Source organism: Onthophagus taurus, chromosome 2 (genome assembly GCF_036711975.1).
Source record: "Onthophagus taurus isolate NC chromosome 2, IU_Otau_3.0, whole genome shotgun sequence".
NCBI classification, from domain to species: Eukaryota; Metazoa; Arthropoda; class Insecta; order Coleoptera; family Scarabaeidae; genus Onthophagus; species Onthophagus taurus.
This window is the reverse complement of record NC_091967.1, coordinates 6277965-6303469: the sequence shown is the minus strand read 5'-3', so window position 1 is coordinate 6303469 and position 25505 is coordinate 6277965. Positions and strand designations below refer to the sequence as shown.

General features: G+C 32.0%; 1 protein-coding gene and 1 long non-coding RNA gene across 5 annotated transcripts in view; one reads left to right on the top strand and one right to left on the bottom strand.

The window, feature by feature from the left end:
* The window catches only part of LOC111427375 (Octopamine beta2 receptor), a 54823-nt gene extending 33458 nt beyond the window's left edge, over positions 1-21365 (bottom strand). For 2 of the 4 annotated variants that reach the window (XM_023062493.2, XM_023062496.2), the window contains exons 1-2: positions 21081-21365; positions 13406-13482 (exon numbers count right to left, since the gene is read on the bottom strand). The gene's annotated coding sequence lies outside the window, so the exon portion shown is untranslated. The remainder of the gene's footprint in view (positions 1-13405; positions 13483-21080) is intronic. The other 2 variants (XM_071193995.1, XM_023062494.2) reach the window with 2 other exon arrangements.
* Positions 21366-23801: 2436 nt separating this feature from the next.
* Positions 23802-25254, top strand: LOC111427393 (uncharacterized). The gene is made up of 2 exons (XR_011639845.1): positions 23802-24222; positions 24301-25254. It is a non-coding gene; the product is annotated as an uncharacterized lncRNA (long non-coding RNA).
* The last annotated feature ends 251 nt before the right edge of the window (positions 25255-25505 follow it).

Below are 25505 nucleotides of genomic sequence, written 5' to 3'. Positions count from 1 at the left end.
TAAATTTAAAATATTAATTAATTGCATTAAATAAGATTGAATCAAACGTAGGGGCCATCATAACCATTAGCAGATACTGAATATTAACGTTGATTTTCTGCGGAATACATTTTATTGGTAGCGATGCTGTAAATGTAAACCATCAATTAGCAAAATTATTAAATAAATACTGACACGTCGCTTCAATATGAATAAAAGCTACATCGAAGCCAATTACTATCTGATTGTGAATCAGTTTTGGATCGAGTTATTTACAATAATTTGCTTTAACGTAATTAAATTTCCCTACACAAAAGTTAAAATGAGCTCATTCATTAATTCATGAATTCATTGGATTGGTCATCTCTTCTTTTACAACCATTACTGATATGGATTTAATTTATGTGTTTATTGTATCTCATGTGTGCTAAAATTGGAATCAACGTTTCTATTCAAAGCGTACGTATTTTTCCAGCACATTTACCCCCTCAAATTGGATTCCAGGGCGGCAGTTTTAATGTATTCGTAACCCAATAAAAGCGCCCATTCTGTTTATTTATATCATTCGTACGGTCTCGAGTTATTCGTATTTTTTAGAAATGCGAAAAGGTTTACCATGTTGTATATAAAATTGATGATGTGATTTACAAGTTATGAAGGATTAAAGAGATGTTTTTTTTAAATTTGGCTAAACGGAAGAAAGAAAGAAAGTTTTTCTGTTCAACACCGCTAATAGTCGATGTTACGCCAACGAGATGGTTCTTAAAATATTAAAGAATCCACACGGAAAGTACCGGAAAAACGTAAAAGATCAAATGAAAAAATCATGACCCAAGGGTACATGCATTATGAATAGGTCTGGATTACAGTCCAAATGCAGCTTTGAAGCTGAACTTCAAGTAAAAAGGAGTCTCGTCTGACCTGAGGGCAAACTTAGTGGACTTAATCCTTTGGTTTGTTTGTAGTTTTAAAACAGCAAAACTACAAAAACTTTCTCTTAACTTGCTTAGTAAATCTTTATTGCAAACAAGATTTTTTTGTATCTTTATATTAACTTATCCTAAAATATATTGTGACAATCAAACAGGAATTCGAATTTATAGCTAGCCATATCGGAGGTAGATTTTTTTAGCACTACAGCAAACACGAAGCTTAAAATCGAACGGGTGCTTTACAAACATTTATTTTGCGTAAACTCAAAACACACAAGCACACTCGCATTTTATTTATCCTATTTTTCGTATCAAAAAGTGGATTTAGATGTTATAATTTATACTTTTTCTAACTGAATCGGATATTATATAAAGTTACAAAGTGAACCCTTACAATAAATCCTATTGAGATTGACGTGCACTAGCTGGATGCTTGTGTAAATGATGTATAGTATCAATCAATCATTTTTGACCGGCTAGGTAGCAAACATGTACTCAATAAAAATTCATGAACCAAAAGGCCAACCTATACAAATAATATCGATTATACACCTTTAAAAGTATAAGACTCAAACATCTTAAAGCAAAACGTTATATACTTTTAAAGTTTTAACATCGTGATCATCGCAAATTGAAGGTCACCGATTATGAATCGCATAAGTTGGTAACTGTAAGTTATGCACCGTCCAACACTAAAGTCAACAATACATTAAGTAGCGAATGAATTACAAGTGAGAATAAGTCACGGGAATGTTATCCGTATTAATTACTTTTAAGTGGCCGTTATCGTGACTTATTGTTTTGTGCGACGCATTATTTTTTTAATAGATGTGACGATTTAAGTGAGTAACACGCTACTTAAGAGCAGAGATTTGCAAGTTCACGGTTTCGTGGTTGCTATAAACAACGTAGATGTGTTTTCCTCAATTACCATTTCGCTCCCGCATTCCACTAATTAAAGCTGCATGCGACAATTACATGTTGTCAAAACGATGTCCGTTCTCACGTTATAAGCAACAGAATTGAAGTTTAAAAAATAGTGTGGAAATTTATTTTTAGTACTAATATTCGTTTATCTGTATAGATGTTACTTTTCATGTTTTGTTCTAATGGAACGAAAAAAAATATAACTATAACAAAACGTGTTTCGTTGGAATATTAATAACTAACTATATAAAAATAATAAATTATGAGGTAAAGACAAATATCGTTATTTGAAAATGTTGATTATGGATTCATTATATGTATAGAACACGTTGGGTCAATAAACAGGCAATTTGTTTTCCATCTAGTAATCGAACCGTTTCTCATAACACGTTCAAGGAGTCGAGTTTCAATCACCTTATACTGCTGAAAAAATAACAAATATTGTGAATGAAACTAAATCGTTAAACAACATTGGAGTTGTTTAACAAGTTCATCATTTTATATTTGTAAATTACCATTTTGTTGATAGTATTTTCTGGGAGAGAGTGTTTTAAAGGTAATTTTTGGTGATTGTGTTGTGACATATAGGTTGTAAGCCTCCGAGGGGACGATTCAGGCGTGTAACCTTACGCTGTCAGGAGCATAAAATAATGGTAGTCAGAAACAAAAGTAAATTGAAGAACTATGCGTATCTACCGATATTTATTGATTACGAAAAAAGGAATTGGATATGCGGAAAGTGTTGGTGTCACGAGCAAAAAAAAAAGAGAAAAAAGGGGACGTGGTTGAACCTAAAAAGGAGGAGTAGTATGTGTAGCATGCATAGTAAATAAAAAATGGGAACAGTTCTCAGAACTACAGTAACGGAACGATGAGAAAATAATGGATAGAGGAAAGGAGCACTTCGAGGAACTATTAAATGTAACGGGGCATGGAAATACAAATAGAATATAACAACGGGGAGGAATAGAAAGAGAATCAGATGAACAGATAAGAAAGGGGGAATTGGAACAAGTCAAAAAGAGTGTTTCTGCATATATTGAATAAAGTATGGCAATACTGGCAAATAGCGTTAGTACTGCCAATATATAAGAAAGAAGATAAAAGAGACCGCAGAAAGTACAGAGGAATAATACAACAATTGAAAGAAGACTAGATGAAGTTCTAAGTGTCTGGATAATACAAGACAACAAATTCACAATCCAACAAATAGCGGGAAAGATGTTGCAGCAAAATGAAAAATAAGTAAAGTGCCATGGAAGCAATTATGGGAAATACTACATGGAATAGGAGGAAAAACATTAAGAATCATGTTGTGGTGTGTGTAAATTTAAATTCCACGTCTAATGATCTTTAGGAAGTTATGGTGATGAGCCCTGATATACGTGGAATATAGAATGATTTAATATTGTTTATTTTGTATCAGTTTTTAAAGATATCCAAGTTGGAATTTATAGTGCAAACGAATTTTTATTTCAGCGCTATCTATTCAGAACAAGAACTGAGTGTATTGAAAAGCATACATTTCAGCGACGCTATTGAAAACCGATCTAGGATAACGTTCTGTATCGGACATACAAACATTCCCTCTAGTTATTCGTTTGATGTACAGAACATTTCTCTTGAAAACGTCCGTATCTACTTGTCGTTTACTTAATAAGAAAAAGAATTACTTTGAAAACATCAAAAGTTAATTTGAAAACGTTGTATAACATGTCGTGATCCTTTTAAGGAAACGATATTGAATTCATGTATAAGAGATACAAAATTGTTATTATATTAATAATAGATAGTTGTATTGTGTTTATTATAGAACAATTAATTAGTTCAAATCAAATCAAAATAAGATTCAAAATAGAGTTTAAACGTATTTGTTTATTCTAATAGCGTATTGTTTTTATAGGTTGTTGCTACTTACAAATTCATAAACAAAAGTCTAATTCAAAACCTGTTACGTTTTCTTATGTCAGCGTGGTTACGCTAATAGTTTGATGGCGCGACATATTCATGTCGTTAAAATAGTCGCATCTAGACCGGGACCGCGAAAGTTTATTATAAGAATCTCGACGAAGTTAAGATTAAAATTAGTCGCCAATAAAAACCAAGGTCGTCATCACGTTCTATAATTAAATCACTCCGATTTTCCAACTGATTTCAACGCATCTTCTAGCTTATTTTCATTACCGCCCATCTCAAACAAACTACCGCATAGATTATAAGCACGTTTCAATCAACCTCTGTAACAAAACCCCACTGTTATTATCGTTTATCACTTTTTTGATGGGGTGTTTATTTGCAGTAAACCGGTCGTTTAATATCCTCTTACATTCCAAATTTATGTTAATACTGTTGTTAAGTTATCTATAAACTAGTTACACGTGTTATCGATTTTAGAATGAAATGTCTCAATTTTTATTATTGTAAGAACCAAATTAAACAGAAAATAAAAAAAGAGAATGTCTTGAGATATCTAAATTTAAAGTCTTTCTGAATTTTTCACTTAGGTCCTTTTCCTTGTTAGTTAATAAATATTTAAGTGTTGATTAAGTTCTTGTGCAATTTTAAAGAAGTAGAAACAGAAGTGTAAACAAGGATGCTATTCCTATAAAGTACCCTCCAAGTTTATTTGCAATTCTAAATAGACTTTACGCTCTGTCGCATAAGTCTTTAGAAGATGTTGATGAAAAGTTAATGACTCATTTCACGATCACAACATCTCGTAGATATGAAATTGTGCTTATGAGAATTGTACATTGTTGAGATATAAGTTATAATTAAAATTTAATATAATTCAAGGCATTTTAAAGAAACTCAATATCAACAATACAACAGCTGCATATTAAATGAATGATTAAGCGCCTCATTCTTTTTAATTGCATTCTGTAATGAATTATTAATCGATACTCATTGACATTCACGATTCAATCGAACGTTACCGACGTTTTGAATCATTTTCATGTGTCGACTGTTTATACGCATATTTTTGCTCGATAACAGTTTTGTTTTTACATAATCTTTAAAAACCATTTACAAAATGACTGTCGTCAAGTGATAAGAATCCCTTTCCATGACGCTTTAACTTATACAAGGTTAAACTTTTTTTTTGTAAAACTATTTATAGATTTTAAAATTTCTTTTTATTTCAGTAATCGAAGATCAGTGATGTTGAATTTTTTGCTTCCACTCATTTTTAATAGGTCCAACGAAAAACGTAATAACAGCTTGAAACGCTAGGCCATTTCCAGCGAGAATTCAAAAAGGTGTTGAAAATCGACAACGTAAACAAGCGAGCCAGTAACGTGGCGGTGCCGTATTCAATATTGACAGGGATGGACAGCTTTTCGCCGTTTTGTTCGACGAGAGGACAACCCGAACATTCCAAAAAGGCTAAACGCACAATCACCAAACCTCGCTATATGGAAAAATGTTCGTAGCATACCATGAAGAGACGATATGTACTCGCCATTGAAATGGTTTTTATTAGTTCCGCTTGTTCGAAAAGTTCGCGGTGTGATGTGTTGACATCTGTGAGGTTTCGATTTACCAAATCTGTAATATCTTATCGACAACTCATATACCGTAACATATATCTGATAACGTTTATAAAGAAACCGACTTTTAATACATTCTAATAAACAACAAAATAAACTGGCATTAAGGTGTTAAATTACATTATTCTCTTGATGTCCTTTTCATACCAAGGACGAGATTTTTTACTAAATATTATTACATAAATTTGCTTGGTTCTCATTAAAAATTTTAATTAGCACGGCTTTGAGAATAAAAAAGAATAACTTATTAATAATGTATCTTCGTGATTAAAAATTTAAACAATTTTGTATCAAAACATTGTTTTCTCATTAAAATTAATGAATTAATGAAATTAATGGACATAAACAGCTAATTATTTGGTTTAATTTAGAGTTATTAAAAAATATTTTGATCGTTAAATTTCTGACCCCGTAAAGGGATTTATTTACTGGGGAAAAATTTGTAATATTCTCTGCAAGGACGAAAAATTATATTTCGCGCAGCTATTAAATGTTTTTACGACCCTGCAAAATATGTATGCGTAACTGTGCTGCGGCATTGATGAATACTCGGGATGCAATGTTGCAGAAAATCGTAGCTAGCGGAAAACGATGACCTCGCGCATACGATAAGGTCATTTCGGCCACACCGTCCGGATTCGGTAAACATTATGACGAAGTCATTTCCGATTCGCTAACAACGGCCAATTTAACGACAACATAAACGTTATAGGAAATCGTTTTAATCTCGATTGGTTTTAGCTACAAATAAAGACCAACACAACAAAGGTTAATAATAGGTTTTGGTAATCTAAGAAAAACAATTTTAAATAAAATTTAATGGATAGTAATACTTATGTTTGGAGTTTATTTTGGTTCTACATCTGGCAAGACCTTGATACCCGACGTATTCGATATTCTATTTGGCACATCTGACGTATACCGTACATTCCCAAATGAAACACATTCACTTGCTTCGCATCTTGGCAAAGATATTGAAGCAACTGAAGGACAAGGATCCGTGTTGAGCTAATTATCAAAAAGAGAACAATATGAACGATTACAACAGAAAATTGCGATATTTGTTTATTATAATCAAGTAATTGCGAGCAATCGTGTTGTGAGTTTGGCAAATTGGATATGTACACTTGAGTTAAATCATTCTGAAAATACTACAATACCAATAAAAGACTGAAATAACGTTGTACTGCACTTACTGTACCAAACGTAAAACACTTTTATTATAGCGGTCAACCCACAAATTCATGTAAACAAAGAACATGGTTAAAGAAATCTATATTTATTTTACGAATACATTTATACAAAAATATACTAGAAAATATTTAGAATAATCTTTTATGGTCGCCCACTTTCTCGTATAATTTTTACATAATGTGTTTATTTATAGTAGGTATTAACCCTTTTCTTCCCAAATTAATTCCACTACTGGAAGTCGAAATAAAAACTTAAATGTGGTAGCCATATTGTAGCTAACATGGGAAAGAAAGGGTTAAGTAATCATTTTTTTAAACAAATATATCTACAATTATAATACTATTATGATTAATATGTAATGATCACACATTTATGCATCTTAGTCTGGTCAAGTTTCTTGTTTCTGAATAACACTTAATCGACGTTCGACTTGGTTAAGCAAACTGCCCAATAAGGACTAGATACTGTTATAAAATTTTATCGAAGAAGTTCCAAATAAGTTTACGTTAAGTATGTTTACTTTAAGTTATAGTTTCAGAAGAATATGTAACATAGTTATTTTAAACAAAAAATTTAAGATATTTTCAATTCTGTGAATTAATAAATTAACTTTAACATTGTGCGATGAGCCCAATTAAACTAGGTAACTGTATCGAATATAATATTTATTCATATTCCACAACTTTATCAATAACGAAATCCATTAAATTCATTCATTTTTGCGTCTTCTTTGATTATATAATACAACAACCCATCCTTACCGCGTCTCTCCAAACCGCGCTATTACATGGACGGCGCAGATATAATCCAACCCAAGAAGTTTCTCTGAAAGACAAACTCCTCGTTGCCTTGCCACATCCGAGGCTTCTGGTTTTGATTCCATTAAATCAAGATTCCCGGTCCTAACAAAAATATTTACCTGTTGTCCAGGCGGAAGCATTTATAGGATGCTACCCAACCCATCCCAAACCCAACTCAACCCAACCCAATCCTTTCAGAACACCTTGTATAACAAGGCTAAACTCAAAAACAAAGATTATGACCACAAAAAAGCATTTTCATTGCATTCACGAATTTGTCTAAGCAGAATTACTGAAAATAATGCTTATTGACACTATGAAGGTGATAGCGATTATATTCTAATAATCATATGGGAGGAGTCGATCTTTTGGGCAGCTTTTTGGACAGACCTCAGATTGCTATCCATCTAAAAACAAAAAAGTGGTACTTGCGCGTATTCTTCCATTTACTTGATTTGATGATAATTAATTTCAGGGTTATTTGCCAAAAAAATCGCAATAACACTTCGCGTAACCTAATTTTGTAATAAGTTAGCTCAACTTTTTTGCACCGTATGTTCCAGCACGTAGGCCAGAAAAGGATGTCTAAGCGCCACTTCACTGACACTTGAATTGTAAGCAAAGAGATCAACATTTCGCTTGAAGATACTACGTAGCAGGGTCAAAGTTCTGATCTTTATAGTATTTTTGATCCAAAATGTTCGATTACGCAAAAAAGATTCTAACTCTTTAAACAAGATATCTTGACAAATACAACGAGTCACAAAAAGTTAACGGGATGCATTCTACCTTAGTTAGTGATTAAAAAAAATAATTTTTATTTTGTATTTATATTATTATTTGTATAACTTTATATTTATTGTATTAAATATAGAATATCATTTCAATTCGATACATCAGCGTAAAATATAAATCATGTTACGTAAACACATGTAATTGTGCTATAAATAGTATTAAAGCATCGTCGTCATCGCGAGCAGCGAATCCTATAATTTTATTTCCAACAGAATCACAACTCCTCGTAAACTTGGCAATTTAATATTTAAACTTGCCATCCGATTCGAAATGGTCGTAACGTAAAGACTAGAATTATTCATGCCCCAAATAACGTGATTAAAAACCGTCACGTCAACCTCAGCCTCCGAGGACTCTGAAGAATAGGATGAGTGCGAGAACGCGCGCTCACTCGAGTTTTCCATAAACCGTTAAGTTTAATCCAATAACGAGAGTAACACGTTTACCGGAAACTCCTCGCACGACCAACCACGTGAAAAACAAGTCCGTAAACAAACTCTTTGCGTAAAATCTTTTCGTTCGAAAAACAAGGTTATTTGGTGTAGGGAGACGAAACGCATCTTGTTAAATTATGTGTTAAACGAACGGATGTTTCGTAAATTGATTCGCGTTTTTCAAAGCATGATGTGTTTTAAAATCATTGCGTGGAAGTCTTATTTTATTAATTAAAATTGTTTAAAAGTATCGTTCGTAATTAACGATTTAAGATTAACGTAAATGAATGCAATTAATTTTGTGCCTGCATACAATGCAGAATTAGTGGGGGAACTGCTTCCAGTTTAACAATAAATTACCGGGGAAGCCATGAGAAGATAAGGTTCACGTTAAATTGTGATTGTATAGGGTAATTATTTTCCGCTTACTCCTCAAACGTCCAAACGCTCTTAGTAATCTAAAAACCGAAACGTTCGAATTTCAATTCGCTACTTGACTTTGAAAAGATATTTCGCTCTTTAATTCGTTTGATTCGCGTGAAATGTAATGGAGAGGAGCCACAGCTATTTCAACGGTCGGAGTGCATATAATTTACGACACAAATTCAGCGTTTAATTTATGGTATTTCCGCATAACTCGTCCGCACTAAAGATTTTAGTAAGGACATTGTTTTTGAAAACTCTCTAACCACTACAATTTGCATACAATAAATATATGTATACATTGAGAGAGCAATTATATGTTTTAAATAAATACCCATGAGATCATAATACAATTTGATGCGATTAGAGAAATTTCGATAATAGGATATCTATTGTTCATACGATGGTGGCATAATCAACTAATTCATTATTAGTACCTCCTATTAATCAAGACCTATTGAATAATTCTCTATTAATCTGAATAACTATTATGGAGAATTACACATAAAGATATAAATAAAAAATGTGGACTTTATTACCAAACATTTTTCGTTAAAAATTGTGGAAGAATTATTATTTTAACCATTTTAAAGTTTTATTCAACTTTGACTTTAATCTCTGAGGATAGTAATAAGTTGGAACTAGGAAGATAATAAAATTTAAATTAAACTTTTCATGCGAAATAAACCATTTGTAAGAAGTAAAATTTTATGTAAGATAAGATACTTATTATTACAGACTCATAACAGAAGGAAATTATATAATTCTAATATAACAACAATAGCAAACAATTAAAAATTATCTTTGCGAAATCTTATTTCTTCTACGTTATTCAATGTAAACTATTATATCTCGTTAGCTTCCTCGGTGGTGTGGATTGGCAACCCATTAAATCCAATTATAAAATATAATCGAATAAACTGACCTGTATGTAGGTAATTTGTAAATCAATATGTATCAAGAAATCATATCATATCTAGTATACAAGTTAATTTCTTATCCATCTAAGGAACATTATTGAGAGAACTTAAACATTACGTTACATGACAGTTTCAAGAAACGGTATGAACTTAATATAGTTGATTGCCAAGAAATAGGTTTGCAACGCATTACAATGAAATATTAATTTGTTATAAGACGAGAGAGTTACGTTAAAGATGAAAACGCTGATAATTTATTGAATAGAATATATCACCGATTATTTCGTTGTATATATCCGTCCGATGTTTCTACATGTTTGTATATTCCAGATATGAGTTGTGGCTTTGTTTGTTGAGGTCGGGAATGTGGTTATGCCATGATCGACTAATAATATTATCTGAATCTGAAGCACGACAATCAATGATGATTTATTGATTTCAATACATAACAATGGTCATTTCATTATATTGGATTGTACGGTTCAAATTTGAGTTTGTAATTTTTTTATTTGTTTCAAAAATTTATCAAGAATAAAGCACTTTTATAGTTACATCATAATAGTTTAAAAATGTATGATGTCTTAACAATGAACTACCGCACATTGTGAGATATAATTTTCACATCCTCTACTATCTCCAGGAACTATTATCTATTATTATACAGAACAATGCGCGGACGACGTAACGCGGATGTAATTATAATTAAGTTAAAAATGTACGATCCCATTTATGTAGCTGAAGACTTGGTTCATTCTAACACCAATTAATCGCGATAAGTGGGTGTTTGTGCGATGTTAAACTATCTAAATGGGATACGAGCATTGCAGAAGCAAAACAACAATGAAGCTGTTTGTACAAATAGAGTACAAATGCAATTAGTTTTATTGTCGTTTGCGGTTATTTTTGGAACCGCCTCATAGAATTAAGTTTTGAATGGGTACCGGAACCATCATTGTTCATTAATGCTAAAAATAGATTGTTCTAAATCAAAATTAATTATTTATTATGAAACAAATTGATTCATTCATAATACATGTATAATGGATTCGTTTACGTGGTTTGCGTAGTTTACGTTTTGCAAATAAAAAATAAATTAAAAATAACAAACAACATTGACGTTCAAGTTTAATTGTTTATAAGAATCGAAAAATTAAAGCTAGTTAATTTAAAGTGGTTAATTAAAAACAGTAAATGATGTATACGTAAAATTAACTACTTATTGAAATTTTAAGTACGCAAACCAAAAGAAAATGAAAGTGTCATGTAACGTAATCGTTTGTTGACTGAAATGAAGCAAAAAATTGTTATTTGACTGAAAACACGAACGTTCAATCAATTTCGCATTACGACGTCGAAGATTTTATAGCCACATCTGGTAACGTTCTGGTGTCGTAACCTTCACAGTAAGGAGGAAATTGTTATGATCGCGTCTGTAAAATAACCAGACATACTTAGGAAATTATATGTTATTGTGGGAGTATAATTCAAGGTCGGACAATATACATTCCTTAAAAAGGAAATTAATGCTATATGGAAGGTGGCAAATGTAAGTACAAAAAAACATCGATGTAACAAACAAAATATTTTTAAACCATACTATTAATATAATCTATTTAACACAAACAGTATATTTAAAGGGTATTTCCCTACTTGTTTATACTATATAGGTAGTATAAATCAAGGAATTTAATTGTTGTTCAGAGCTAAATTATTGTATATTTTTATTGGACTAAAAGTGTAACTCACACTAGACCTAGATCTAGAAACATTCTAGTTTAGACGTACGGCTCTTAAGACGGCTAAACCCGAATGTTTCTAGTTTTAGTTGTTATTCAGCGTTAGATTGCTGTATATTTTTCATTCAACTAACACTAGACGTAGAACTAGAAAGTTTCTGATTTAACATACACCTTCAGAGTCTTTAAAGTGCAAATTAAAAATGTTTCATATTGCATTAGTCGTATTAATCCGTTATATTGAGGTTTTACTACAATAACAATAAAAAAGTTTTGATCGAAAGATTTTATGAAATTCAAATAATGTTTTAGGCACGTATTTTATTATTTTTAATCTAGAATTCATTTTCTTTTACGATCCATTAGCACGTTTTATTAAATAATTTTCGTACAGAAAGTGATGTTTTTATAACACCGATTAAATGATGACTATACTTTTTTCTGTGAAATGTTTTTTCTTCTGAGTAATATCTTACCGACATTGTACAATCGTTACGTAATTTTTAACAATTACAATTTTATGTGTATTTTATAGGTGGAAGTTAATACACGAAATCCTGCTTAAACATCAAAGCGGTGGGTCAAACCACAAAATTTTACTTTCAACAATCAACACCAAACACTGTCGGAATTGTAATCTGTAAATTTGGAATTTATAGGTATAACCGTAAATAACACAGTGATTAACACGCGTGTTCTGCATTGTTCAACTTCAATAACTCAAATATTGCATGTGCGCTATAAAAAAGATTTTGTAGGTATGATTCATCGTTATAAATTAGATTAGACGCCGATCGTGGTAAGAAGTAGGAAATTAGCGTTGTTATTAACTGGACGTCGGCACGTAAGGTCAAGCGTAATACATCGTAACCTTCAGGAAAGTATGATAACGGTGGAGGCATTTCCTTGTATATAGTAAAACGGAAAATGGCTTAACTTGGAAAGTATTGACCTTCATCAAAATTTGTTCTCATTGTGTATTGTAAACAATGTATACTAAAAACATAGTCGTTAAATAAGTTAACTTTTAAAAAGAGTGCGCATTTTCATTCCTATTAAGTACACTTAAAATTGAAATTGTATGTACGAATGCAATAAATAATTATTAAGAAACAATTTAAAATTCAATTATAACATTTCCAATTTCCTGTTTAATACACCAATTGAAGAAAAGTGTTTTTTTAATAGACAACCTTGTAGTTATGATAACAATATAGTTTTGTGTTAGCTATTTCACCTTGCAGATTCTATTTTTAAACGCAACTACCTACACAATAATAAAATTATTCGTTTTCTTAATTACCCATTATAATTACTGTTCTTATTACAAAGTAACGCAAAACATGTAATTATTTAAAAAAGAGCTCCGACTGGATTTAACGTGTAAGTCCGGTGGTTTTGTTCCACAAGGACATCTCTTGACGCTAACAAAAATTAATTGCAGCTTTCCAGCCGGGGCACTGCGGGTAGTTGGATTACAAAAGGCACGGAAGAAAAATAACAATGGCCTAGCCTCTTCGGAGAACGTGCTGAAAATCCAATTATTTTTATTGCCCCCGTCCTAGTATTTAAGACGATGATATTTGTCAACGTAAAGAAAATGGTAACGATAATAGCCTGTTATCAATCTGAAAATCAATTGAATCTTAAGGACGTGCAATTTGCTTTTAGACCGGAAACCTTATTTTAAAATTGAAATTTGTTTAAAACTCACCAATTCCTTAAAATTTCCTTTAACAGTTTTTAATTCTCCTTTTCACTAGTTTTGAAATAAACATTTATGTCCAGCTTCTGAAAAGGAAAAAAAACATGTTGTAAGAAACATAGTAAAGTCTGTGTTCAATAAAACTAAGCTTAATGCTGAATAACGATGGGTTACATTTACGAGAACTGGGATGGTAAGGTTCGTCCCACTCATCCCTGCTTCAATACTGCAGCCTCCGGTTTTATGTGTCAATGTAACACGAAGCAAGATTTTCTCTGTGCAACTCTGTTTGGAGATTACAAAAAAAAAACTTTACACTTTGTTTTTTATTTTCTCACATATACGAAGGAAATAGTGAAAATAGTAAAAGAAAACTATATAATTAATATAAGAAATTTGGAGTTTTCAATCCCCTTAGTTTTGTAATCAAAAAGTTGTACGTGTCAGACTTACATTAGTAGAGAATCTAACCATTAAATAGTTATGATGGTGCACTTTAGTGTTAATAAATTCTAAGCGTTCGTTAATATAATAAGTTTTACGGAACAAGGGCTCTATTAAAATTTAATCCCTTTAAAATACTCCCTTTAATACTTTATAAATTAGTTGACATAACTACTTTTGGTCGTTCTATAGACACTCAACTCACTTTTTCATCATTTTAAAATAATATCTACTTAAAAAAAGTTGTCAGGTAAATGTTAATTAATTAGTGAAATAACTTGAGTGTACACATTCAATCATAAAATTGACTCCGAAAGCATCAATGAACTTCGTAGAAGTGTAATTGAAGTTAGAAGTCCGTTAAGCGCTTCAATTTCAAAGCTCAATCGGCTAATTGCCCCAATCTGTAACAGGAAAGTGGTTCTGAGCTACCGTATGCATGGAAATCAATAAATATATTTCAAACTTGATGTCGTTTCTAAAAAGTTATATAAACGTTATTTATTATTTTTATTCGTTATGTAATTGATTTTATTTTCTGATAACAATTCTTAAATTTATTATAATTTACGTAGATTAGCTATCTTTTTAGCAGTTGACCTTATAAAAAAGATAAGGTTCTACATTAAATTAGACCTCTAAGACCAAAGGTAATTTAGTACTTAGGTAAACGTATCATCGATCACAGGTGCCACAATACTGACCTTGGGTCACGTGATTTCTATATCTATACTTAAACAGAAGAAAAGTTTCTAGTAACGGCCATCGACAAAATCAATATAATAATCTAAATATAGAAATTGTCCAGCATTGTACATGAGATATTACTCTAATTATTATATATAATTGATTACTTGACATCGATTAAAATTCAAATTCGTACAAATATCATTGAATATAAATAAATTCTATACTCGTCACAGTTACATATTCTAAAGTACCAGTAAAGTCTGGAAAGTATGTCTATTGTAGACGAGTTGCATTATAAGTTTCTAGTCTTGTATAGACAACTTTGCAACGTCGAAGTTAATATCTCCCATTTTTCTTGAAACTACAAAACATACTGGAGATACATACAATATTCATATAATATTATAGCCATCAAACATGTAATGCTTTTTATTTCATCGTTATATCTCAATTCGTTCTTGAAATACGAGTTGGGCTTAAAAAATCCTAGCAACTACATTTATGGAAAATAAGAAATTATTTATAGCACATTTAATCTTCATTAAGTTAGCTTTAAAATGCTTGTTATTTCATCGTTATATCTCAATTCGTTCTTGAGATACAAGTTGTTAAACATTTGCTATTGGTAACCGCAAGAACCAAGCATATAGAGTTAGGCTTAAAAAATCGTAGCAACTACGTTTATGGAAAATAAGAAATTATTTATAGCACATTTAATCTACAATAAATGGGCTTTAAAATGATTTTTATTTTATTGTTGTATCTCAATTCGTTCTTGAGATACGATTTTTTAAATATCTGCTTTTGACACCTATAACAATCAAACATGTAAAATTAGGTTCAATAAATCCTAGCAACTATATTTATGGAAAATAAGAAATTATTTATTGCACATTTAATCTTCATTAAATTAGCTTTAAAATGCTTTTTATTTCATCGTTATATCTCAATTCGTTCTTGAGATACAAGTTGTTAAACATTTGCTATTGGTAACCGTAAGAATCAAGCATGCAGAGTTAGGCTTAAAAAATCGTAGCAACTTCTAATATTATGAGAAATAAATAAAAAATACAAAATATTAAATGTAGAAATACGTTTATTCTAGAAATAAAATCGCAATAGAAATTCAAAAATTGTATTTGTTCAAGCCACGTATTCTACTCGTAGCGAAGCTCGGCTATTGATCCTCTTCGTATATGAGCTCGAACGCGAAACCTCAAATATGTATTATAGAAGTAGATATAGGCACAAAGCACTTTTACATTCAATGTCATTTTTGCGTTTTAACCGAATGAAATCATATTCCACTCGTACCGTAAGCTGTCATTCTTGTATGGTTTTGACTTAACAACAAATAGAAGCACAGAAGTGAGACAGAGATTTCTGAGATTGTGTATTATGCGAACAATGCAATTTTCTCTTCGCTCGATTAGAACGTTAAGCGAGGTAGAAACTTTACACAATAATTTACTTAAAATTGAAATGTAATTTGCTTTCGTCTCCCTGTTTCTACCAACAACGCGGGTTGTTGAGAAATATACCACGACATTGCGTTTATTATACTATCAAGAAAGATATTGTATTAAATTGTAAATTGAAATATCAAGAAAACTAAATTAATTTAAAGAATTGTAAATATATTTAGTTTTCGAGATAAACATTTAAAAGTAGGGCGCATTAGGGTTAACGGGAAAGACTGCAGGTTTGCAAATGGTCGACATTTTACATTAAAACTTCAACCTTTAAGCTTTGCTCGTTACCTGCCTGGTTAGCGCTTGCATCTCTTGTACTTTTATGCTAAAGACGCCGCTTTGTTATTGTAGATATGGGAACGTTGCATACCATCCAGCTGAATTAAGAGAGTAATACCGAAAAATTTAAATAACTCCCACTTACCGCAAAGATAAAAATAAAATATCGCCCACAATTTTAAAAATTTCTTCTTTTAAGAAAATTATGCTGATGAAATATACGATGCTATAAGAGTACGATTGCCAAATAGATGACATATAGCCAAGGGCATGCTGATATAGACACATGAGTATGTGTTTTTGGAAAATTCGGGTGCTAATTTTAATGCAAGTGACCCGACTATAAATTTCCCCCCTGCTCCACATATTTTGACGTTTCACGGATTAGTGAGCCACCCGTCTTTAATGTCGCCTAAATATAAACTTGTTTACTGATTCCGATGCCTTTTTTGACAGTCCAAAGACATGTTTTATAGGCGCCCGTTTGTTATCTCTGTGAAATCGCGCGTTTTTAACGAAATTTCGAATGAAAAATAAAAAGAAATGATTTGCGCGACAGTTGCCAAAGTGTTAAAAATAAAAGATAAAAATACTACATCTGCCAAGTGTTGTATTATATTTTTATCGAAGGACCATCGTTCTAACGGGATTCTTTGCAATATATCGTTGTAACTCACGTTTAGATTTACAAGGTTCTGAGAGTTTAGTACGTTTAGTAGTGATATCATCGTCTTATATAACGTTTGTTTATGGCTGTTGTAACAACGTTTTAATTGAGAAATATAATTTTAATTTTATTCCGAATTTATTCGAGGTTAACAATTAATAAATTGTGAATAATACACCACGACCAATTTTGATAGTAAAAGAATGTATAAAACTGTTGATAGCTTCAACTAGCATTATTGAAGAGCGCGTCTGGTGACCTTAAAAGCATTAAGTAATGATGAAAACACATTTTTAGAAATTTAAAATATTAAAACTTACTGTTTTCAAAGTTTGTAAATTGCACTAAGCAGAAACATTTTGCGATTGCATTCCTTTAGGGGATAATACTCATAAATAGTACATTTCTATATCTATATTTACTTGACATAAAACTATTCCATAAAGGTTAAATAAAAAACAAAGTCCTGCCTAAACACATAAATCATTGGTTTATTCTTAGATTTACACTTGTAGTTGATTCATATAGGAAATTCGCATGTTATTTTAGGTTTTATCGATGTCTTATAATTGAAGTAATCGTAAGTACTCGTGTTTGATGTTGCACAAACGCTTGTTATTGCCATAAAAGTTTTCTGCGTCATTCCCATTCCACGCATTTGTTATCCATAAGGGAATTACACAAGCAAATTATTTGTTCCTAGTATATAATTATTTCGCTTAAAAATAAATTCAAGTTTCAATAAGCTGTCTCAATGACTTTTATGCTTTAATGTCTCACTTAATAAAGCTTTGATCATAATCAACTTCATAGATGCTTATATACATGAGCGTCTTCTGGCTAAAAAGTGAAAATTGAACTATTATCGTTAATAAAGTCGATCACAACTCAAAAACTTGTTTATAATGACCCCATAATACACAAATCATAACCAAATTTAGCTCAGTTACAACCATTTTGTAGTTGGAAAGTGGAAAACCCAAAAATATTAAAGTTGATGGATTTCGTTAGTGAAGTTGGACATAACTCAAAAACTGAAAGTGTTGAAAGAAAATATTTTAAATATACCTAAATTATTTGCAAAAAAAACCAGAATACATAATTCATAATCAAATTTAGCTCAGTTACATCCATTTTGTAGCTGGACAATTCAATATAATATTGTGAGTGATTAAAGTATTAAAGTGAATTTATTATTAGTCATCGATGTATTATGCATGTATTGCAATTTCTTTGAGAAAATAAACAATTTAGCATAAATATTTATAACCACTTCCGTACAACTGCCGTACTATAAAATTTATGTTTTGATTGTGTATTTTAGTAAATATATCGTATGTAAGAATTCCACACTTGCTGTGTCTATTTCGATATTATTAGATGTTTGATGAAATCTGGTGTTTAATCGAAACAACAATACTTTCTAGTTTTCTAATTTCCTCTAACACCCACTACACTACTCCACTATTTATCTTATCAACTATTTATTTATCAGGTTTTCGCTTTCATTCATAATAATGTCACTACCCTAACTACACTTCTATTATTATGTTGGATAGCGTTTTTCGAGCTAGAGCGAAGTGATACTTCGTTGTCCAATATCGATTTTTTCTCAATCTCATTCTTAACTACCATCAATATCGTTTATCATATCTCTACGCCATTTTTCATCAACCTTATTATTATTATTATTGTTGCCGGGCTGAGGAGGGCGGCCCCTCTCGTTACCGCGACCTATAAGATCTATTGTAACTTTAGCCCTCCAAAGGTTTAGAGCAAATGTAGGTCCTTAATGAACCTTAGTATTGTCCTAAGGTCTTGAACCTTTATGTCGGTAGGTAACAGGGGAGTTTTACCGAAGACGTTGTGCCTTAGACGTCCTCTGGCGACGTAATTGCACAGTATATGTTCAGCAGTTTCTGACTCGTCGTTGCATAGTCGACAAGTTTGATCCTCAGCTTGTCCAATGTGGAAGAGGTGGTATTTTAGGGGCACATGGCCGGTTAGGTAGCCTGAGAGCGTTCTTAGATCCCCTTTGCTGAGGCATAAAACCTCTTTGGTTTTGTTTTGCGACGGAGTTATCATACTCTTCGCTTGTCTGTGACCTGGAAGTTCTTTCCAGCGTAAGGCTATCTTTGAAGCCTCCCAGTTGTTGATTATTTGTTTTAGGTGGCTTTTTTGTAGTCCACATCCAGGTTGGGGTCCAATGAAGGGCGTGTTTGCTGCCTCTTTGGCCAGCTTGTCGGCCTTCTCATTGCCCTCAATGTTGCTCTGACCTGGAACCCACCATAGGGTAACATCATTGCCCCTAGCGAGTTCTCTCAGGTTGTTGGTGCACTCTCTGATCAGTGCGGAGCCACACGTGTAGGCCTGAATTGCCTTTAAGGCGGCCCGACTGTCTGTGAAAATGTTTATGGATGCACCTTTTTGTCCCTTCTGTAGGTTCAAAGCGGTGCAGAAGTTTATAGCAAGAACTTCTGCTTGGAAAATTGTTAAGTCCGAGCTGAGGGGCAATTTGATGCCTTAACCTTAACTTAAAACCTTGATATCATAAACATCGTCCTTCATATCGTTCAACATTTTTTTCTCAACGTCAACTTTCACTTTAATCAATTTCATCCAATTCAAAATACTCTCATTTTGCCTGATATTCCTCGCCGTTCTAAATGTCTGTGAGAACGCTTTGTTGTAGGAGTTTATAGCAGAACCATATATAAAAGTATTCGTTGTGGTGAATTGAAGCAACATCTTTGTGATTTATGACCTCTCTCCCAGTTTAATAATTAGATTGTTGTATTTAGCCCATGTTTGGAAAGTGCATGTTGTTCAAAAGAGACTATTTCATTCATAACGTTAACAATCAATAAGAATTCGCGGTTTTCTGTCAATTGCGTGTATTTCAGCGATTATTTGGTCGTAACCTCTCGACGTATTGCCTTAAAAAGGCAATACGTCTCGTATTATCGAGTATTTTCGATCGTCTTGTTGTATAATATATGATAAGCTTTTGACTAGTGAGAAGTTAAAGTATGGAATAAAGTTTTCTTACATATCATTTTAATTTCGTGTATTCAGCGTTAAATCCCGGAAAATGTTTTGTGCTAAAACTCACCGACTTAATTCGTTTCTGTGTTACAATTCCTAGGTACAAATCGTCAAAATCAACAGTTATTTTCATATAAAAATAAATATATAAAGCATAAAAAATCATAACAAATTGGAATTTCAATGAATCATTATGAAATTATCAGCATTTGTTATACAAATAATAAACTTTCCAATGCAAGAAATCGATTTTGAAAATATCTTTTAGTTTTTGAGATATTAAGTTTCAATTTTTGGGTTAATCAATTATTTTCATTCTTTTTCAAGAAATCATAACAAATTAGATTTCTTTTTGACGTCAAATAATTTCATATTTATATATAATAATGATAAATAATACGTTATTAAATATGAACTGAATACATTTTATGACATTTCCTCTTCAATCATTTTTAATTAAAATTGATAACACCGGGTTGATATTATTTATATAACGATTTTTTAAGGGTGTTTTTTTGTAAATGACGTTTTTTTGTAACTAAAATCACAAAAATAAACTTAATTGTATTGATATTGTTATCGTTCTTCTAAGGTTATTTGCGGTTTTATTTCCGCGTAAAAAATAATAAATATTGATAAGAAATAAAATTGAAAAATTTGTTTGTAATGTTTAATCTGAAAGTTAAGACACTTGCGGTTTCACATTTTGCATGGCTAAATCATTATATTTACGTCAAGATTAATTAAATGTTTAGAAAATAAACTGTTTTAAGTAAATCACAATAAATCAAAGTAATGAATCATTTCTTCTTTTTTTTTTCTTTTAGCAATAACAAGATTAAAATTATAAATAAGTCATACTTAATGTAGTATAGCATCAAATTCTTCAAGATTATGTGTTTAAGTTTTTATTAGTACAGGTTTTAATCTCAACTTGCAAAACCAGAGTCAACTCGAAAAACATTTCGACAGTTTATTCCAGTTAATAGGAACTTTTTTGATTTTTTTTTAGTTCGATAAAACCTCCCGCAACTGTATAACTACTAACAAACCGTATCGTATTTTTTTCTGCAACCAATACACTTACCGTTTTCATTTTTTCTTTATTATCCGCGTTATTGACAGTTTTTGCTGTTGAAACAAAAACTGTATCCGGAAAAGGTTTTTTTTTTCAATCGAACTAAAACAGAGTCGCACACAATAATTCGCGTCCCGTTAAAATCACGCTTGTGTTTATAACACTGTATATAACAACTTCACAAACGTTTCGGCGTGCGGTTGTGCTTAAAATCGCAAGTCGTCGTTGATATCAAGTTGGCGGCGTATCACTGGCGCAGTGTGCGCGGCCCACTGCGATCGGACGCGCAAACTGTGACTGTTCGACGTTGGCGATGCGACGCCGCGCGTCGCGACGTCGCAACTCTCACATCACCAATAATCACCCAGCTTCTCTGTGCTATCAAGAAAAAAATAGATTATTAAAATCTCATTAAAACAAATTTTCAAATTAAACAAAACACACATATTTCAAATTTTTCGTGTTGTAGCAAGATGAATTTAAAAATTTCCCTCGTTACATTCTTCGCCCATCTCGTTTCAGATTAAAAATTGCCATACGAATTATTGTACCCGGGGCGTTGCAGGACACAGGACGACGTTTAAAAATTCAAACTCCCCATCGTTTGACGAATAAAAACTAAAAGCAGAACGGAAAAAAAACTCTCGCGTTGAATCACGTGGTAGTAAAGTGAGTGAATCCGGAGTAAAAAACAACAAAGACAGGGTAATTTTCGTAAAAAATTCCTCGGTAAATATTTCTTAATAAAGGTTAAACAAACGGAGATTGAAATAGTTTAACTTTTTTAGCAGTGAATAAATTTCCAAAAACTTATAAATTAGTCGAAAGCCATACAAATACTCTGAGGAAAGACTCAAAGGAAATTGCTGAGAAAGACGAATCTTGGTGAGTCAGCAAGAAAAGGGTGACTTGGGGGTCGGTCTGTAACGCATTGCACCTTTAAAGAGTCCACTCCCTTTTGAGATTTCCCGCAACGGTTTTATTACTTCGAGCCATTTCGTTTTACCGCATACCTTTAATAGATTCTGCTTATTTCGACACAATAAACACGATATTAAATTGCTGATTTCTTATTATTAAAAGCCTAAAATTATTAATAGAAACAATAATAGAGAAAGTGTATCCCTAGGTACCTGTCATAATGATTGAATTTCAAAAGGATTTTGCCGCAGTAGGCTGGGTAAAGTGCCTTCGGGAAACTTTACTAATAAGCCAACCACTCTAGTTTGTGGTACCCTCATTTCAAAAGCCATACTGTCTCTAACCCCTTTTATAACAACAGTAGACACGCTTCGAAATAAGCAAACTTTGTTTAACTAATAAAATTATCGTATAGTTATAAAATTAAGACAATCAAAATTATTCATTTTTAAAGCAAATTTAATCAAAATTTAATCGATTACAAGTTTTCGTATGTTCATTGAAAGTGAAATTGAATTCGAAAGTAATTATCGAAATAATGTGGTCAATATCAACTGAATTCAGTAACGATGTGTAAGTCTCAAGGATATTGTCGGAAAGTTCTATAACTTTGCTAAAATGTTTGCATACAACTTACTATAAAGAACCGAATTGATACTTAGTTAGATACTTAGTTACAACTTGCTATGAAATGCATGGTGGCACAAAGAACCATACTAATGTAGAAGTATTGACAAAAATTTGTCGCTTGCGGCCGAGTAACCACCCTTAAAGGAACCTCTGAGAACCCAACCCAACCCAACTCAACTCATTTTGCTTTTTCAAGTCAAGATTTGCCATTCCTGGATTTTTTATTCTTGATATCAAAAGCAACTTACAAAACAATAGTTAATAATTTTAGTACTCAAACTATTTTAAAAGAATTATAAACCTATACAACAATTAGTTAGCTTAACGTGATGTGAATTTTACTAATTGCTGTTGCAACGATGCAGTATCTATCTCCACTGAATTATTTCCTTTACGCTCGCCATTACAGTTTCTAACTCCACATACAATCGGATTCCATTATTTTTGGAATACCCTATAGAGGATTACTAGTGTTAGTATGCGTGATTCTGGCTGTTTGATCAATTATACCCATCACCGGCTTCATTATTATGTTCAGAATGCGTAAAATCCTTCAGATTCAGCTGCGGTATATCTACACCCTGCTATTGAAACTCAATGCAGTGACGTTATCTCTATAATCCTACTCGATACATCGCACGAGTACATCACGTCTCGATAAAAAATAAAGCATCCAAACAAATGTAGTATTTTTCTTTAAATATTTCAGGAAATATGTTGAAAAACGTATTTTTATATCTATCATTTGAAGCCGTTCGTATCATGAGAAAATAGACTTTAAACCCTGTAAAATTAAAGACCAAAATTGCGTAAATACAAAGCTGTAATCGCAATTTGCTATAATTATTTCCTTTTTTGTCGGTGCGGATAAATTATAATCAAGGTAGAGAAATACGCATTTCGTAATTATAACTGGATAAAAATATATGTACTTACAATCTTAATCTTAAACAGTTTTTTTGAGTACAATTAACAAACGCAATTATAGGCTAACGAAATCTACCGGAATTGTTATAAAACTCGCAATATATGAATGCAGTAACCATAGTTAAGAAACTACTATGCACTTGCACTGTCCCACATAAAATGCAACATAGCTCTCAAAACGGCTAAACCAGGATGATTCTAGTTCTAGGTCTTGAGTTAGTTCTAGTGATTAGACCTATAACTAGAAACACTCATGTCCGTTTGCACCGTAATACATAAGCATTGCTTAAAGGCTAAGTAATGCTTAAGTAGTGAATTTGCGTTGCACCGTCAAGCAACCCGTTCTCAAAATCAATAAGACGTTCTCAAATATAAGTATTTGAAATCCAGTGCTTAAGTTGTTCTCAAGCGCATACGTCAAATAGACATAACTGCACATAACCTATACGTTAAAAAAGTAATAAAATAAAATAATGGATCTGCAAATTTTCGACGACGATTTAGATGTTTTGGAAATAATTGATTTTGGTTTTCCAAAATTAATATACACAAGATCCAATTATTTCCACGAAATGGAGGAATATAATTTTTTTTAAAGATTTCGTCTAACAAAACAAAGTTGTTTGTATGTTCTACGACAAATACAAGAAATTATAGAATTTCCGTCTAATAAGTAAGTAGTATACATTATTTTAAATTATACTTTTATAGGCTGAATTTAGATTATTTTAATACTACTTGTTTTGTACAGAAACAACTGTGTGTCTCCAATGAACCAGTTGCTAACAACCCTTAGATTTTACGCTTCTGCTAGCCATTTAACTATTGTAGCTGATTTTACCGGGATGCATACTTCAACAGCTAGTAGAATTATATCGCGGGTATCGCGTGCAATTGCTATGCTGAGACCGCAATACATAAAAATGCCAAGTAATACCGAAGAAATTCTAGCAGTACAAAACCAGTTTTATGGAATAGCTGCATTTCCCAGGATTATAGGTGCCATTGATTGCACGCACATAAAAATTCAGTTTCCTGGTGGCGAAGTTGCAGAAGTGTACAGGAACCGAAAAGGCTACTTTTCTTTTAATGTACAAGTTATTGTAAATGCAAATTTGGAAGCCATGGATATTGAGCAAGGTGGCCAGGATCTGTTCACGATTCAACTATATTTAATAATAGTCGGATATGTTACTGATACTTAACGTAAAATAGTACATATTACTATTTGATTACAAATGATTAATGATAAGGTTCTTTTAGGCGACAGCGGATATCTTCTGCGAGAGTATTTTCTAACTCCATTGGCAGACAGAGTGTAGAACAAGACCAGAAGAACTGTATAATGAAGTTCATATAAGAACCCGAAATACAGTGGAACGGTTCTTTGGAAATTGGAAACTTCGATTTCCTGTCCTTGCATATGGCCTACGTTTGAAAATTTCCACTGTGATGGAGGTTATTGTAGCAACGGCAGTTCTACAAAATATTACCAGAACAGTTATGGCCGAAGAAAATGTTGCTGTTTTTCCAGATGACATTAATGAAGCAGATTTAAATGTTCAAATTGAGGCTGGCCGTGTGGAGATGAATAATATCGGCAATAATGGGATACATTATTTAAGAGATAATTTAATAAATAACTACTTTAATGATTTATAAAACAATTTATTATACAAATAACTATTTTTCATTACTTAACCTATCTAGTTTTCAACTGACATTAACTTGACAACACGAAAAACCGTAAAAAATTGCGTTGTTGCCAAATAATCGATACTTAAACGTTACTTAGTTGAGCATTGTATATGTTGTGTCGGTGCAATAGTCATAAAATTTAAGTTCTTCTTAACTATAAGAACTGCTTAACTAAGTTATGCTCAACTATGTAAACGGTGCAACCGGGCATCAGACATGTTGCATTTTATGTGAGACAAAGTAAGTAGGTACACCCTA